Here is a 17018-nt window from a genome sequence, read left to right as displayed (position 1 = left end):
CCAACACCACCACTTCAGACATCAAGGGCCAGACCAGGCTGTGACCTGTGCTTCTGACCAATAGGCTGTACATGGAAGGTTCCTACTACCTCCTCCTCAGGTTCAATTATCTGCTGGAACAGCTCATAGAATTCAGGGAAATACTTACCAGTTTATTATATAATAAAGGATATAATGAAGGATACAGATACAGCCAGATGAAGAGATAGTTAGGAGCAGGTCTAGGGATTTCTGTTCCTGTGGAGCAGGGGTGTGTAACCCTCCCAGTAGGTGGACATGTTCACTAGCCTGGAAGTTCTCCAAACCCCATACTTTTTGAGGTTTTTATGGAGGCTTCATCACAGAGGCATAATGGATCCTTGACTTCATTTCCAGTTCCTCTCACCTCTCTGGAAAACAGGGAGTAGAGCTGAAAATTCCAAGCATCTAATCATGGCTTGGTCTTTCTGATGACGAGAGCCCATCCAGGAGCCCATGGAGAGGTCATCTCATTAGAACAAAAGACACTGCTATTACCCAGGAAATGACAAGGGATTTAGGAGCTCTGTGTCAGGAATCAGGATCAAAGACTGCATATTAGAACAAAAGATGCTCTTAGTGTCCTTATCACTTAGGAAATTAAAAAGGTTTAATTAGTATAGTTTTTTCCCTATCATTTCACAGCTACTAATATAAAATACATGACATAGGCTTCTACAAGATGTCCCTAATTGCTGATATTTTCAATTGGATAGCCAGAAGAATCCCCTTTGGCTATATGACTGACCTCAATGGAAATGACTTATTTTGCCAATTAACAAATTCAAATTTCTGTTTATACTATCATTGTGGAGAACTGCTTACATCCTTACTTAGGTAGAAAGTTCCTGATTATAATTCTCAGTGTCAAAATAATTTGTTAACCTTGGGTCCTGCTGTAATACACATAATAACAGACACATAAGCAGAGTGCAGAGAAGTCAAATATTCTCACTTATTTATGGACACTGATTCTCTCATTCAGAACAAAACCATCTGCAAAAAGTTCATAAAGAATTAGAACTGAATAAATAATATATGTGAGGCCAGTTAATTAACTTGCAAATTGATTCCCTCCTCCCGCAAATGGCTAGAAGTTTATAAGATTCTCGTCAAATTTTTAAGACATGAATCAATTAGGTCCATTAATGAAACTCGTTCTACTGTTGGTGCCCACTCAATTCTACGCATATTTCCCAGGCCCCTGATTGTGCTCATCTCTGTGCTGGTTATTAAAATAACCAAGATGAATCCAATGCCATAACCCTGCCCTACAGAGCTGGCTTACCAAGCAATCCTGCCTGCCAAAAGACAGTTGAACTTCAAGTGATTAATGGTACGCATGATTAGTATTAACTGGGTTTTAGTAAAACAGCAGGAAATGACTTAGTTCCTGATTTTTAAAATTTTTTATTTATTTCTTTATTTCTACATTTCTCCCTATTTCCACATTCTATTTTCCTGAAATACTTCCAAATGAACTAAAATTAAATGTGTGCTTTTACATTTCCTGTGGAAAACAACTGGAAAAATATTTGGAAATTGTCTAAAATTTCACAAAATCCCACAAAGACTTCCCAAGAATCAAAGAAACTTCTGGAAAAATTTTTTTAAGATTTTATTTATTTATTTGGCAGACAGAGATCACAAGTAGGCAGAGAGGCAGGCAGAGAGAGAGGAGGAAGCAGGCTCCCTGCTGAGCAGAGAGCCTGACGCAGGGCTCAATCCCAAGAACTTGGGATCATGACCTGAGCCGAAAGCAGAGGCTTTAACCCACTGAACCACCCAGGCACCTGGAAACAGCTGGAAATTTTTAAATAAATAAATAAACACACTTTTCTTCCCCGCTACACGGGAAATGCTTCTACTCTTACCACTTGCTCTGAGTTCATGAATCTCTTCTCCAAATGGGCTAATCATATCACAGATAGTTTCCAGGAAAATACGATAGCTATGAAAATAACCCCTACCCCCACCTTTCTCAATGGACCTTAACCTGTAAATGAGGCGAAAATCTCATTGAATGGTGTTTTGAACATATGAGAAGAACTTGATCAGACAGAAGAGATTCTTGCTTTTGAAGCAAGGATGAGGCAAATACAGGTTTGAGGGGACCACTTATCGGGTATCAGAGCTTCATTTCCAGATCTTGAGCAGAGGGTGAGAGCCCCTTCCAGGTACAAAGTGAGTAGAACCCACTCCTGACCTCAGAGAGGAACTGTCAGGAAAAGGAGGTTGCTTCCTCCACAGAGGTTTCTGCCAGGTTCTAAACCCAATGCCTAAAAGTAACATATATTAGGTCATCTTAAAGAGAAAAGGGAGTAGAAAGGAAGCTAGAAAATGTGCCCTTCCTAAAGGACGTTTTAAAGGTAGTTTAAAATATAAATATTTTTTAAGACTGTATCTACTTGAGAGAGACCATGAACAAGGGGAGGGGCACAGGGAGAAGGAGACTCCCCGCTGAGCAGGGAGCCCGATGCAGGGCTTGATCCCAGGACCCTGAGATCATGACCTGAGCCAAAATCAAGAGCCGGACACTTAACCAGCTGAGCCACCGAAGTGCCCCTAAAATATAAAAATTTTTTAAGTACTCTATACAGAAAAGCTTCGTACCCCATATCCAAACTCCCCTGCTTTCTTACCAATAAAACCCAACTTTTTTTTAAAGGTTATTTATTTTAGAGTGAGGAAGAGGTAGAGAGAATCTCAAGCAGACTCTGCCCTGAGCACAGAGCCCGATATGCAGCTCGATTTCATAACCCCGAGATCATGACCTGAGCCAAAATCAAGAGTCAGATGCTTAACTGACGGAGCCACCCAGATGCCCCAGACCTCAATTTTTATTAAGGGCAGAAATGACCCACTTAAAAACACTACATTTCCCAGCCTTCCTTGCATCTAACTATAGTCATGTGACTATATTTTGGACGAGAGAGGTCCTACTAGCAAAGAGGAAAGGAGGGGCTGATGGGAGGAGAACCAAAAGTATCTGCCTCAGTCCCTAGCTTCAGGAAACGTACATATATATAGTGAGGAAGACAGGTGCATAACACAAGTCATGCTGTGTATTACATTCTATTGTGTACAAAGGGCTATAAGGATCCTAAATGGAAATTACCCATTCATACATTGACGGTATTTTCCTAGTGTTATATAAGCAAATGGATTTTAGAGCAATGCCTAGTTACCAATTGTGTGACTTTCAGCAAATGTTCTACCTCTCTAAGCCTGGGTTATCTCATATTTGAATAGAAAAATAATGGACATTGGGGAGGGTATGTGCTATGGTGAGTGCTGTGAAATGTGTAAGCCTGATGATTCACACAACTGTACCCCTCAGGCAAATAATACAGATAATATAAAAAATAATAATAATTAATTAATATTTACTAAATTTAAATTCAGCACCGTACAAACCCATATGGTAAATAAATCTAAACCTGGCACACCCCCTTCCCACCTTTTTCTCACATTCTTTGAAAACTAAATGCCACTGTGCAGAGCCAAAGAAGTTGAATGCTGATGGGAAAGAAGGATGGGGTCTGATAACCTGTTTATCTGCCTTCATTCACAGGACAATTTCATAAGCCATTCACTTTCATGGGAATCTTAGTTTCCTCCCTCTCACTGAAACCAGATCATTTGGAAAAGTGGGAACTTCTTCACCATTAGTAAAATACTCATTTATTGGGGTGCCTGGGTGGCTCAGTGGGTTAAGCCTCTGCCTTCAGCTCCGGTCATGATCTCAGAGTCCTGGGATCAAGTCCCACATCGGGCTCTCTGCTTGGCAGGGAGCCTGCTTCCTCCTCTCTCTCTCTCTCCCTGCCTCTCTGCCTACTTGTGATCTCTCTCTGTCAAATAAATAAATAAAATCTTTTTAAAATTTTTTTTAAAAACGCATTTATTAATATGGTGTCACTCATGCCATGGGATGCTGGAGCTATTTCCTCCCCATCACCATGCCAAACACACCAAGTGGGACCAAAGAGTAGGGAGCAGGGAAGGAGGGAGCTCAAGAGCTTTGTAGTCCATTTCTGTGTGTTTAACAAGTGTCCCATACTTCACTGTCTTGGTTTATGAGGGAAACCTGGCCAGAAAAATCATCCGTGATCTTCAGGGAACTTGACGGTGAGGGAATAAAACCAAGTTGTCAGGCTTGGAATGAAGTGTTTTTCTGTAGTTATCCTCCTCCACCCCCAAATTATAGGCATATTCTCATAGAAAAAACACGCAGAATCTCTCTGCAGGACTGCCCTGTACAGGATTCAAGAATCCAGCAGAGACCAATTAGGCCAACCCCCCCCCCCCATGGAATATTTCACTCTGACAATCATAAATCAACTTTCAACAAGTAATTTCAGGCGACTGTATAGCAATTCAAAAACATCATGGTGCTACCACCTGCAAGTCAACAATGGTTTTAGCAGCATCACTTTCCTTGCCCCAAAAGAAGGGTCTCTGTCCTGTGTGACGAGTTGATGTCGGTGACTCAGTGATTTTCTTCCATGTTGAGCTGGCAGCCATCTCTCTGCTCCCGTCAGAGCCCCTGCACTCCCTTCCTGATTCCACACACCACTAAAAATCCAAGGCTAAAACTTTTGAGAAGCATTGTTTCCTTACCCTTAATATTAAAAACAAACAAACAACAATAACAAAAACAAAACCTGGGGCGTCTGGGTGGCTTAGTTGTTAAGCGTCTGCCTTCAACTCAGATCATGATCCCAGGGTCCTGGGATCGAGCCCCATATCAGGCTCTCCACACAGCAGGAAACCTGCTTCTCCTTCTCAACTCCCTCTGCTTGTGTTCCCTCTCTCACGGTCTCTCTCTGTCAAATAAATAAAAATCTTTAAAATATATATTTTGGGGGGCACCTGGGTGGCTCAGTGGGTTAAGGCCTCTGCCTTTGACGTGGGTCATGATCTCAGGATCCTGGGATCGAGCCCCACATCAGGCTCTCTGCTGAGCAGGGAGCCTGCTTCCCCCTCTCTCTTTGCCTGCCTCTCTGCCTACTTGTGATCTCTGTCTGTCAAATAAATACATAAAAATCTTTAAAAAGAATAAAAAATTAAATATATATATATATAGTTAAATGGATGGTGGGAAAAATTAAAATATTAATACCATCAGTAAGATCACTGTGGGACATACAAACTTAATATATTTGAGAAAAATGAGGGCACTTATCAAGGATACTAAAAGTGTCAAATCTTTAGCCACAGTGGTACATTTAGATAGTTAATTATATTTTCAACTGTGAAAACAATCCTACAAAATCAAAAAGCATATATGAAATGTTGTTAAGATAGCATCAAAGACTGGCCAAAATACAAGGTATAGGAAGACAGAGTCAAGACCAGAGGTCAAACTCGGGGTCAGACAAGATGGCCAGGTGGCCCACAGGATTTATCAAGGAAACCCAGCAGTTGCTGGCAGAACCAGCTTCTGGCATTAAAGCAGAACCAGATGAGAGCAATGCCCATATTTTCATGTGGTCATTGTTGGCCCCCAGGACCCTCCTTTAAAGGCAAGACTTTTTTTTTTTTTAAAGACTTTATTTATTTATGAGAGAGAGAGAGAGAGACAGAGATAGTGAGAGAGCACACACAGGGAGGAGAGGGAGAAACAGGCTCAGGGCTCAACCCCAGGACCCTGGGATCATGACCTAAGCCAAAGGCACATGCTTAATGAACTGAGCCACCAGGCACACTGAGGGAAGGACTTTTAAACTTGAACTATTCCTTCCAGAAGAATACCCAGTCGCAGCCCCTAAAGCACATTTCATGACCAAAACTTGTCACCCTAATGTGGGCAATTTGAGAAAAGCATGTTTCCATTTGTTGAAAGATAAGTGGTTCCCAGCACTGCGGATCTGCTCAGTTCTGCTACTGATCCAGGCTTTGTAATGTCCTCCCAGTCCAGATGATCCATTAGCAAATGGTGGAGTGGAGCAGTGGAAGACCAATGAAGCCCAAGCCATAGAAAAATCTAGAGCATGGACTAGGCTATGTGCCATGAATAATATTAAAAATCGATCTGATTATCAGGTGGGCATCACTTCTCCTCCTCTGCCAAGACTTCTTCCTTTTTTGTTTGCAATAAGTGGACACAGTCTTACAAACATTACAGAATAAAAGCCCAGACAACTTCAGTCCTTTGATTACTAAATACACATTGGCAGATAAAGATCTTGTCCTGATTCACTGTTGTGAAGCATGATCAGAGGCTAGAAGTACCATTGGAATTGCTGAGAAACATTTAAAAGCAGTGGCCCCTCTCTGCTTTTATTTATCCCCCCCCCCATTATGGTTTAAGTATAAAGAACTATGAATGAAGGTGGTTGTCAGGGTTAGCTGTGGGGTTGTGGGAGTTTCTTTTTTTTTTTTTTTTTGAGGGGAAGAGGTAGTTTTATTTCAATTTTATGGGCTCCTTTCCCCCTTTTGATAGCAATCTAATAGCATTTGGTTAAAAGCAGCTAACAAGTTATTTATACTATGCTCCCTAGCCAAATCTAACTTTACTTAGACACTGTTGATGGACAAGCTTGATGAACCAAAATGGGAACGTTAAACAAACATCACAGCCCTCACTAATAACATTGTGACTTTGCTGTCAAGTGTAGAATCCTTCCTTCAAGAAAAAGCTTATGACCAAAATTTTGTGTGGCTTATCTGGAAATTTCTGTAAATCTTATGCTTCAGTAAAAAATATTTTTGTTATTCAAAAAAAAGATAAGGTATAATATACAATGGGGAATGGACACACTCTTCAATAAATGGTATTAGAAAAATGGAAAAAAATGTAGACAGCCACATGCAAAAGAATGAAACTGGACCTTTATCCTACACTATTCACAAAAGTTAACTCAAAATGGATTAAAGACTTGAACATTAGACCTGAAATCACAAAGTTCCTACAAGAAAACATGGCCAGTAAGCGCCTCAACATCAGTCTTGGCAACAGTTTTCTTAATCTGACACCAAAAGCAAAAGCAACAAAAGCAAAACTAAGCGAGAAGGACTACATCAAACTACAATGTTTCTGCACAGCAAAGAATTATCAACAAAATGAAAAGGCAACTACTGAATGGGAGAAAATACTCACAAATCATATGTGTAAGTTAATATCCAAAATACATAAAGAATTCCTACAACTCGATGGCAAGAAAAAAAATAATTCAATTTAAAAAATAGGCCTAGGAGAGATGTCCATCGACAGATGAATGGATATGTTGTGTGTGTCTGCATGTGCACACCCACAGACACACATACAATGGACTATTACTCAGCCATCAGAAAGGATGAATACTTACTATTTACATTGACATGGCTAGAACTGGAGGGTATTATACTGAACAAAATAAGTCAGAGAAAAACAGCTATCGAACGGTTTTACTCATATGTGGAATATGAGAAACAGTGCAGAGGATCATAGGGGAAGGGAGGGAAAACTGAATGAGAAGACATCAGAGAGCGACAAAAACCATGAGAGACTCTTAAGTATGGAAACAAACTGAGGGTTGCTGGAGGGGAGTTGGGTGGGGGGACAGGGATTAAGGAGGGCATGTGATGTGATGAGCACTGGGTGTTATGTACAAATGATGAATTACTGAACTCTCCATCTGAAACTAATGATGGTTAATTGAATTTAAATTTAAAAATAGGCATAGACTCTAAATAGACATTTTCCCAAAGAAGACATATACTTGGGCAACAGACACATGAAAAGATGCTCAGCATCACTCATCATCAGGGAAATGCAAGTCAAAACACAGTGAGGTATCACCTCACACCTGTTAAAACAGCTATTGTTAAAAAAAAGAAAGAAAAAGAAGAACAAGAAATAACAAGCATTAGTGAGGAATGTAGAGCAAAGGGAAGCTTGTGCACTACTGGTGGGAATGTGAATCAGTGCGGCCACTGTGGGAAACAATATGGAGCTCCCCAACAAATTAAAAATAGAACTACCAGATGATCCAGCAACTCCACTACTGGCTATTCGACCAAAGAAAACAAAAACACTAACTCAAAAAGCTATATGCACCCCCCATGTTCCCTGTAGCATTACTTCAATAGCCAAGATATGCAAACAACCCAAGTATCCATCAACGGATGAATAAAGAAACTGTGATGTGTATAGATAGACAGATACAGATACATAGTGGAATATTATTCAGCCATAAAAAAGAGTGAAATCTTCTCATTTGTGACAACATCAATGGACCCTGACAGCATTAAGCCATGTGAAGTAAGTCAGACAGAGGTACTTTATAATCTCACTTTACATGAAATATATTATTTTTAAAAACACAGATACAGAGAACAGATTGGTGGTTGCCAGAGACAGGGGTTACAGGGTGGGCAAAATAGGTGAAGGTCAAAAGGTATAAACTTCATGGGGAATGTACAGCATGGCGACTATAGTTAATAATAGTGTATTTGAAAGTTGTTAGAACAGTAAATCTTAAAAGTTGTTACAAGAAAATAATTTGCATGTACGTTGAGGGATGTTAACTAGACTTACTGTGGTGAGCATCTGCAATATATATAAATATTGAACCAAAATAAAATAGAGGACAAGGAATTACTTAAGACTTTTATTTAGGCTGTTGGGTTTACAGTTCTCACCTTAAATAGCTCTGTTTTGGGGGTGTTGAACTCTCACATACGCTTTCAGGAATGTGGATACGTACAAAGATGTTACCTGCAACCTAGCGTCTTCCACAGCTAGCCAGTCACGTCCTGCACAGTGGAACACTCCAAGCAAATAGTCAAGCCCGCACAGACCCAGGAGGAGGCTCGCTAGGAAACCAAAACCAAAACCAAGCGTGGCAGAATTAGAACTTGCAGTGGGGGGTGGGGGACACAGGTGAAAGTGGAACCCAAGACACAAACTCGGGAGCCTTGAGGGTGGGAAGGAGAGTTAGACGTCCACGGGTGCCAGACTGGCTGCGGGGACTAAGCACCGGGAGGAAATAGGAAAGCTCTTCACGGAAGCTCTGAACAAACCTCAGTGAGCACCTACTTGTTCGGAAGGAATAGTAATTAGCCAGTGCCTGATAATGAAAATAGTTGCTCCAGAGACGCCTTCTTTGACAGAAAACTGAAATCTGAGCTATGATCTGCACTGTCTGGTCTGAAAATACATAGTCAAGAAGACACCAATGTTCTTTCAGAGCTAATTCTAGAGTAACACTGTCCAAGAAATACTATGTAAGCCACAAGCATAGTTCTAAGATTTTCTAGTAGCCACATTTAAAAGTAAATAGAAACAGAGGATATTAATTTTAAAACTATTTTAACTCAATGTATCCACAGTATCATCTTTTCAGAATATAATCAATATAAATATTATTAGTAAGATGTTTCACATTACAGTGACCATACTAAGTCTTCAAAATCTGACTTTTTTTTTTATACTTAGAGCACATCTCAATATGACTGCTACATTTTCACTGGAAATACTTATCTGTATTTACATCATAAAATTTACAGCTGGATAGATAGATTCACATACCCAAATTGTTTCAAATACACTTGTAAGTTTTCCGGTAACTAAAATTGGGTTTCGGGTTCTAAACCTAAATGTATTAAACAAACTTTAAAGCTCAGTTCCTCAGTAATAGCAGCCCCGCTTCAAGTGCTCAGCAGCCACATGTGGCCAGCGGCTCCCATAATGAACAGCACAACTCTAGACAATCGAACTGCATGTCTGGCTATTTTCACCTCAAAACCATCACTGAATGTCTACACAGGAATAGATCATAACATAACAGAAATCGTAATGCTTTGCTTTTGAAGAATGCTTTGAGATTTATAAGATCCTATATAAATCCAATGGAATAGGATGGATGGTCTATGGGCTTTGATGGAAAAAACATTTGGGTTCCAATTCCAGCTGTGACACCTCCTATGAGATCCTTCACATGAGTCTGGCCCAGCCTCAGCATCCGTGTATGTAGAAGGGGACTGATACAGTATGTCCCATCCAACTCACGGAGCTGACCTGGAGATCAAAGATGAAGATGAGTGGAAAAATGACCGCAAGTTAGAGAGATATTAGTTGTCATTATTACAGTAACTATATGAGGTAGGTATCTACCTTGTTTTTATAAAAAGGAAACACAGTCTCGGGAATGTAATTAAATAAGCCAAAGTCATACAGCCGGGATATTGCTGAGGAAGGACCCCAAATTATATCTTCTAGCTCTAAATCAAATAATTTTTCCACCATCGAACCACAGACTGCTTACCACAGACTGGAAATAACTGGGTGGCTCAGTGGGTTAAGCCGCTGCCTTCGGCTCAGGTCATGATCTCAGGGTCCTGGGATCGAGTCCCGCGTCGGGCTCTCTGCTCCGCGGGGAGCCTGCTTCTCCCTTCTCTCTCTCTCTCTGCCTGCCTCTCTATCCACTTGTGATCTCTCTCTGTCAAATAAATAAATAAAATCTTTAAAAAAAAAAAAAAAAAAATAAGTTTTCCACCATCGAACACAGATACAATCTCAATATTCAGTTCCAATCTGAGAATATTTAGAGGTTAAGTAAAGAAATCTGAATCAAGAAAAGAGGATTCCATATAGCTAAAGATAGTGAGAAAAGCCTAACATGTTCTAAAAAGAAATATGGACCATGACAGGAATGACCAGTTTTATCACACCAAGTTTTAAAGACTGGTTTACTGAATTATTTCTTGAGACTGTCAGAAAAATGCCAGAGATTTCTCAAGTGTTTTCAAATATGGGTCACTCTCTGTCCCTTAAAGAAACATTAACAGCTCCTCAGAAGACGAGTCATTTCTTGAAAAGATACAGAACCTTTCGGGATAGGTCAGAATCAAAAAACACTTCTAAGCCTAGCAACACTTTCAAAGACAACTACTGTTTGAAACCTGAGGTTTAAATAGTAAAAGGACTGCTTCTTTTAACAATGTGAGAATCTCCTTGCTTTAGTTTACTGCATTGATTTATTTTAAAGTCAAAGGTGATGCTTTATGGGTAAATCTTTCTGTGAAAATAGAGAATTGTCCAGTTAACAACAAGGTGACTATCTTCTAGAGGCCAGACATTGTATAGGGTCCTGGCAGGGGAGGAAGCAACACGTGATAAATAATAAACCCCAGTCCCTCCTCCCACAATCCCCAATCTCAGCTGATGTCTGGATTTTAGTTCATGACGAAAGTGAAACACCAGGAGACAACCACCCAACACTCCCACCACCAAATCTACCATCTTTCCTACAGCTAAACCCATACACACTGCCTTCCTTCCAGTTGCCGTGGATGAAGTCAGGAATAGCAAAGGCAAGACCTCTACCTTAACTTTGCTTTCCAAATCTCACACAAGTGCTTCTGACGGGTGGAAGCTGAATTACATCCAGAATTCTAATGACAAGGGAGCCCGGGATCATTTTCTCTCCTATCCCACTGACAATAGAGCCGAAAATTCTGATGATTCCACCTTCAAAAGAGATTCTGAATCCAACTCTTGCTCACCTCCTCTACCAACAGATATCACCTTAGTCCGAACCACCATCATCTCCACCCAGACAGCAAGAGTCTCCTAACCAGATCCTGATTCCGATGACACTCCCCTGCAATCTGTTCTCCAAACAGCAGCCAGCATGATTTTAAAAACTAAATCAGATCATTCCATTCCTCTGCCCTCAACTCTCCAATGGCTTTCCAGAGCCTCTGACACAGCAGAAGAAAGAAAGAAATAGCCATGCTTTCTAGGAGAAATCCAGGAGCAGGAAAAGCATAACATCTACCCTCACTCTTGCCTTCTAAATCTTAGGTAAGTGCAAGTGATTAGTGGAAACTAAATTACATCTAGAACCCAAATCAAGGCAAGCTGGGATAAGTGTAGCCTCTTACTATAGGAAGGCCCTGGAAAAAGAGGTTGGAATATATATTAAGGCCAGTCTACCATGCTCCCACAATGTTCATTGCAGCAGCATTTACAAGAGTAGTTGACAAACAGAAAGCAGACTAAATGCCCAGAAGTAAAAGGCTGGTAAGATAAAGTGGACTAGACCCAGGTAATAAAATAACATGCTCATTATTTTTTAAGATTTTATTTATTTATTTGAGAGAGAGAGAACACGAGCAGGGAGAGGGGCAGGAGCCTGACCTGGGACTTGATCCCAGGATGCTGGAATCATGCCTTGAGCCAAAGGCAGACACTTAACCAACTGAGCAACCCAGGTGCCCTAACATGCTCATTTTGATGGACATTTTATCAATGAAGTGAAAAATCTTATGTCATTTACCAAGATAAAATCCTGTCAAAAAGTAGCACAGTCAATCTGATCTCACTTTTGGGGACAACTGGGTAAATTTAAATATGGCCTATATATTATTTTTAATGGCATAATAATGGGATTTTGATCATATAGGAAAATTTCCTGTTCTTAAGAGATGAATTCTCAAGTGTCATGAACTTTTTTTTTTAAAGATTTTTTTTTTAATTTATTTGACAGGTAGAGATCACAAGTAGGGAGAGAGGCAGGCAGAGAGAGAGAGAGAGGAGGAAGCAGGCTCCCCGCCAAGCAGAGAGCCCGATGCGGGGCTCGATCCTAGGACCCTGGGATCATGACCTGAGGGAAAGGCAGAGGCTTTAACCCACTGAGCCACCCAGGCGCCCCTGTCATGAACTTTTAAATTAGTTCAAAATAATTCATAATAAAAGCATAGAGAAAGAATTTTAACCATTGCTGAATCTAGGAAAATGACATACAGCACTCATTGTACTACTCACTCTTACTTTTCTGTTGGTTCAAAATTTCTCAGAATAAAAATTCAGAGAGAAAACTGCCAGTTTGTAAAGGCTGCCTGAGTCCAGGCTGTTTTCTTGACTCAGGCCACATCTGAAAAAATCTGTGCTCTCAGATTGCATGTATACAATGTTGTCCTCTCCAGTAACCCAATATGGGTTTAGCCTGCTCTTTCTTCCTGTTCCCATTTTTGTAACATGTTCTGAGAAACTGCAACTGTTCCAGGAAACAATACACACACACACACACACACAGACACACACACACACGAAAAATAATTAAATCGGCAATGCTAAATACATGGCGCATATGCCACCAGAACCACTACCACACCAACGGCAGTCATAACTAATCATTCAGGCAGTCACAACTAATCAATCAAGGTACTCTTTCCTGATGGTGAGACAAAACCTTTGCCATCCACTGATTAGATAGACTACTTCAGCAAAACCTTGAAATACTATGATTTTCATAAGAGTCTCCAGGACAGCTGTGCAAAAAAACTGGAAACCTGAAAGGGGCTGTGGGGATGAATTAAACAGGTGGGCTGGGGACTAAGGCGGGCACTTGTGGTGACGAGCACTGAATGATATATGGAAGTGTTGAAACACTATATTGTACACCTGAAACTAGTATTATACTGTATGTTAACTAACTGGAGTTAAAATAAATATTTTTTATAAACTACATTAGGTATATTTAAGGGAAAAAAAAAACTGAAACCAAACACCTCAATCTACCCATTGCCTCTTACTTCTTAAACCTTGGCAACGTGTCTGAAAGTTCTCTGGCCTTCAGTTCTCCTGTCTGCAATGAACTTTCCTCACAGGGTTATCAGTGGTTAAAAGGAGACAATGGGGGGCACCTGAGTGGCTCAGTGGGTTAAGCCTCTGCGTTCGGCTCAGGGTCCTGGGATCAAGACCCGCATCAGGCTCTCTGCTGAGCGGGGGAGCCTGTTTCCCCCCCTCTCTCTCTCCCTGCCTCTCTGCCTACTTGTGTTCTCTCTGTCAAATAAATAAATAAAATCATTTAAAAAAAAAAAAAAAAAGGAGGTGCACCTGGGTGGCTCAGTGGGTTAGGCCCCTGCCTTCAGCTCCGGTCATGATCTCAGGGGTCCTGGGATCGAGCCCCGCATCAGGCTCTCTGCTCAGCAGGTAGCCTGCTTCCCCCTCTCTCTCTGCCTGCCTCTCTGCCTGCTTGTGATCTGTCTGTCAAATGAATAAATAAAATCTTTACTAAAAAATTTTTTAAAAAGATTTAAAAAAAATTAAAAAAAAATTTTTTAAAAAAGGAGACAATGGACACTGTGTAAAAATCAAGAGTGGCATCATGGGGTGTCTGGGTGGCTCAGTGGTTAAGCTTAAGCAGCTGCCTTTGGCTCGGGTCATGATCCCAGGGTCCTGGGATCAAGCCCCACATCAGGCTCCCTGCTCAGAGGGGAGCCTGCTTTTCCCTCTCCCACGCCCCCTGCTTGTGTTCCCTCTCTCGCTGTCTCTCTGTCAAATAAGTAAATAAAATCTTAAAAAAAAACAACAACTCTGATTTCCTATCTAAAGAAAACTGTAGAAGATTTACTGATACCTAAGAGTAACCCCCCAAATCATGGTACTCACCAGAGTTTTCACCCAACACCAGAGAAAATGATTCCTTCACCAAAAAAAAATGTTAAAGGGACATCAGGAGACAAAAACAGAACAGTGTTCGCCTTGATTTCCGGAGCTGTGCTTCTTTGCAATACCTATTACTTTACACACTGTATTATCACAATACCTGCTCACAGTGGTATACAGCCATCTCGTGATTATCATACCCAAAGACAAATTCTTAATTTCCAACCCCCAGACCTTATCTTCCTCATCTCACTACGTAGGAACCCAGCCTTCCACTTGGTCAGGCCCATACCCTTAAAGTCATCCCTGAATCCTTCTTTTTACATCCTGGTTCCAAACTATCGACAAATCCCACAAGCTCTACTTTCAAAAGTTATTCCAAATCCAACCACTTTTTACCACCATCTGGTCTGAGCCACAATTGTGTCTCCCCTGGGTTATAGTAATAGCCTCGTAGCAGGTGTTTCTGTTTCTACTCCTGTCTCTCCACAGCCTGTTCCCCGTGCAGCAGCCCAAGTGACTGTGAATCACTTATAAGTCTACTTATAGGTCATACAGACCCGCTCAAGACCCTTTAGTGCATTTGCGGGGGGGGGGGGGGGGGGGGGCGGTGGTGGATAAAAGATGTGGTATACATACACAATGGAATGCTATTCAGCCATGAGAAAGGAAGATATCCTGCCTTCATTTTTAACTTAGAATAAAAGTCAGTGTCTTTAGAACGCTTACATGATCGAGCCCCTAACCTTGTCAAACCTCCTCTTGCTACCACTTCCACTTGCTTGTCCTCATCAGGCTATACTGGGCTCCTTGCTGTTCCTTAAAGCTAAACACTCCTCCAACTCAGCAACTTTACACTTGCTGTTTCTTCTGCCTGGAATTCTCTTCTGCTTTTAGGTTTCTGCTCAAATATCCCTTATCTGAAGAGCTTCCCCTAATTGCCTAATATAATTAACAATTCCATCCCCCCACCCCCTTCTATTTCCTGAACCCCCTCTCTTCCCCCCTTCACTATAGCTATAACCATGTCACTCAGAACCACACATTGGTTTGCTTGTTCATTGTCCGCCTTCCCCTTCCAGCACGTCAGCCATCCAAGCCTAGAACTGTGCTTGGTCCACTACTGCAGGCACTCAGTATTTTTTCAGTGAATGAATAATTTCCACTAAAGTACTTATAAGAGCTCCTGACATACAATCATTTTATATTTTTTAGAAAGATCTTCCATGGCCCCTTGTAATATTTGGAAACAAATGCTGAAATGGGCAATTGCTGGGTGCCCTCAGTCACCTCCTGATTCCTTTCAGGCCTACTTCCCCCCACCCCCTTCTCATCTCTCAACAGGAACACAAGCCCTTCCCACCCTGGGAGCCTTTCCAGGAAGACCGATGGGGGAGGAGGGAGATGGGTCTCTCCCGGACAACTGTAGCTGGCGCATCAGGACTTGACTCTGATCCGTGCGGGCACCAGGGCCAGATTCGGGCTGCTCCAGGCCTCTGTTCTGACCGCCAGACAAGAATGTCTGTCTCTGTTCATTTGATTTAAGCTCTGTTTAATTACTAACTTGGTAGTTTCTGTTCTCTGCTTAGCTGCTTGTCAAGTATGTGGCACTTTTGATAATTTAAGGGTTGGAATTTAGTCTATTTTTGTCATTGAAAATCAGCCTGGAGCCAGAGTCTCCCTTTTATTCAGGAAGACGAAACAGACAGCACATCAAAAGCGGGCATTCTGTAATTGTGTCTTTTCTGATACATTAAAAGCAGGCCTTTGCAACACTGGCGGTTGGTATCCTCTGGAAATCCCTATTGGGCCTGTAAACATGGAGTCTAGTGCTTTCGTATCATTCATTTTTGTCTGTGTCCAGCTTAGTCCAAAAAGTTACTCAGCAGTGTGAGGAAGCCAGATGGAGAGGCGGCCTCGGGGGTGCCCAGAGAGTACGAGGACTGGGAGCTAGAGCCTGGGCTCCACGACTGGCCCCACAGCCTCCGAAGTCTATGACTTGAATGCTTACCTAAGGCACTTCAGCATTCATTTGGAACCTCACAGATACCAGGCACAAGGCTCACATGAGTGAGACCAGGTCTGATGAGCAGACAGACAGGCAAAGGGACCATCTCAGTCTATACACTGTTGTAACCAAGGTGTGCAGAGAGCAAGCAGGAAGCCTAGGGATCAGGGAGTCCATCTGCTTGGAGGGTGCGTAGGTATTTTCCAGGATTCAGGAAGCAGACTCAGAGTAGACAGGACAGCACCTGCAAAGGCCTGAGACAGCCTGCATGGCACAAAAAGGGGAACGTTTAGGGTAGGCTATGTGTGAAGGGGGGAGTGAGGCTGAGGAGGGTGTGGAGCCACAGGACTGGGAGGACAAGATACAGGAGTAAAAAGTAAAAAAAGTAAGGTCTGACCTATTAGGTTAAGGAAAAGGGTTAGGTTATGGAAAAAGTTGAAGTCACTGGGTAAAATGGGCATGCTAGAAACATGAGCTAACTGTTACTGAGCTCTTCTTAGCCATACTGTAACTGCTTCCCACTTGAATCTATGGGGTTCGGAGACAGTCAGCTGCCCAGGATGATTTAGCTGGGGAAAGGTGAAGAAGAGAATTTGAAGGCAAGTATAGACT

At 41.7% G+C, this 17018-nt stretch overlaps 1 pseudogene; it reads left to right on the top strand.

Annotated features, from left to right (window-relative positions):
• Positions 1 to 5400: 5400 nt before the first annotated feature.
• On the top strand, positions 5401 to 16396 carry LOC123952550 (annotated as a pseudogene).
• Positions 16397 to 17018: the final 622 nt, after the last annotated feature.

Source organism: Meles meles, chromosome 11 (assembly GCF_922984935.1).
Source record: "Meles meles chromosome 11, mMelMel3.1 paternal haplotype, whole genome shotgun sequence".
Lineage (NCBI taxonomy): Eukaryota > Metazoa > Chordata > Mammalia > Carnivora > Mustelidae > Meles > Meles meles.
This window is presented reverse-complemented; position numbering and strand designations above follow the sequence as displayed.